At 56.4% G+C, this 1,511-nt stretch overlaps 1 non-coding gene across 1 annotated transcript in view; it reads right to left on the bottom strand.

Moving 5' to 3' along the window:
- Positions 1 to 1,001, bottom strand: part of LOC126111645 (small subunit ribosomal RNA) — a 1,909-nt gene extending 908 nt beyond the window's left edge. The window contains exon 1 of the ribosomal RNA XR_007524172.1: positions 1 to 1,001. This exon is cut by the window's left edge and continues 908 nt beyond it. This is a non-coding gene — a ribosomal RNA (small subunit ribosomal RNA).
- Between the last annotated feature and the right edge of the window lie 510 nt (positions 1,002 to 1,511).

The raw sequence follows: 1,511 nt of genomic DNA, 5'->3' as shown, positions 1-1,511 counted from the left end.
ACCTCTAACGTCGCAATACGAATGCCCCCGCCTGTCCCTATTAATCATTACCTCGGGTTCCGAAAACCAACAAAATAGAACCGAGGTCCTATTCCATTATTCCATGCACACAGTATTCAGGCGGGCTTGCCTGCTTTAAGCACTCTAATTTGTTCAAAGTAAACGTGCCGGCCCACCCAGACACTCAATAAAGAGCACCTTGGTAGGATTTCAACGGGGTCCGCCTCGGGACGCACGAACACGCACGAGGCGGTCGCACGCCTTCGGCTCGCCCCACCGGCAGGACGTCCCACGATACATGCCAGTTAAACACCGACGGGCGGTGAACCAACAGCGTGGGACACAAATCCAACTACGAGCTTTTTAACCGCAACAACTTTAATATACGCTATTGGAGCTGGAATTACCGCGGCTGCTGGCACCAGACTTGCCCTCCAATAGATACTCGTTAAAGGATTTAAAGTGTACTCATTCCGATTACGGGGCCTCGGATGAGTCCCGTATCGTTATTTTTCGTCACTACCTCCCCGTGCCGGGAGTGGGTAATTTGCGCGCCTGCTGCCTTCCTTGGATGTGGTAGCCGTTTCTCAGGCTCCCTCTCCGGAATCGAACCCTGATTCCCCGTTACCCGTTACAACCATGGTAGGCGCAGAACCTACCATCGACAGTTGATAAGGCAGACATTTGAAAGATGCGTCGCCGGTACGAGGACCGTGCGATCAGCCCAAAGTTATTCAGAGTCACCAAGGCAAACGGACCGGACGAGCCGACCGATTGGTTTTGATCTAATAAAAGCGTCCCTTCCATCTCTGGTCGGGACTCTGTTTGCATGTATTAGCTCTAGAATTACCACAGTTATCCAAGTAACGTGGGTACGATCTAAGGAACCATAACTGATTTAATGAGCCATTCGCGGTTTCACCTTAATGCGGCTTGTACTGAGACATGCATGGCTTAATCTTTGAGACAAGCATATGACTACTGGCAGGATCAACCAGGGAGCTGCGTCAACTAGAGCTGAGCAGCCGGCCGCCCGGGAGTGTGTCCCGGGGGCCCGCGCGAACACGCAAGCGTCCGCTCAATTATTCTGCAAACAGGAGGAGGCTGGGCTCCCCTGCACAATACACCTCGAAACCCTCTCAGGTCCCGGCGGCGCGCAGCGCCGTCCTAAGTACTTGGTCGGGTTCGAGAGAGGCGCAATCGCCCGGAGTTAGGCGAGTAGACGCTTTAGGTGCGACCACCCGTGCTCCCAACTGAGCTTGCCGCTGCCGACAGAGGCCCGGGAGCGTGCTGTCGTGGCATTGCCGGCGGGAGACAACACGCGCCACCTACGGTGACCGGCAGCTCCAACGCCAGCGCCACAGAAGGGCAAAGGCCCCACGTGGGTGCCGAAGCGAACTCTCCCAGCACAGCGCACGTGCCAACACGTCCGCACAACTGCGATACAAACCACCAGCGAGAACCGCTGGGGCGACCGAGCAGCAGACGGCGTCGCGGCGCCGAGTGCCGGG

Source organism: Schistocerca cancellata, unplaced genomic scaffold (genome assembly GCF_023864275.1).
Source record: "Schistocerca cancellata isolate TAMUIC-IGC-003103 unplaced genomic scaffold, iqSchCanc2.1 HiC_scaffold_79, whole genome shotgun sequence".
Taxonomy (NCBI): Eukaryota; Metazoa; Arthropoda; class Insecta; order Orthoptera; family Acrididae; genus Schistocerca; species Schistocerca cancellata.
This window is presented reverse-complemented; position numbering and strand designations above follow the sequence as displayed.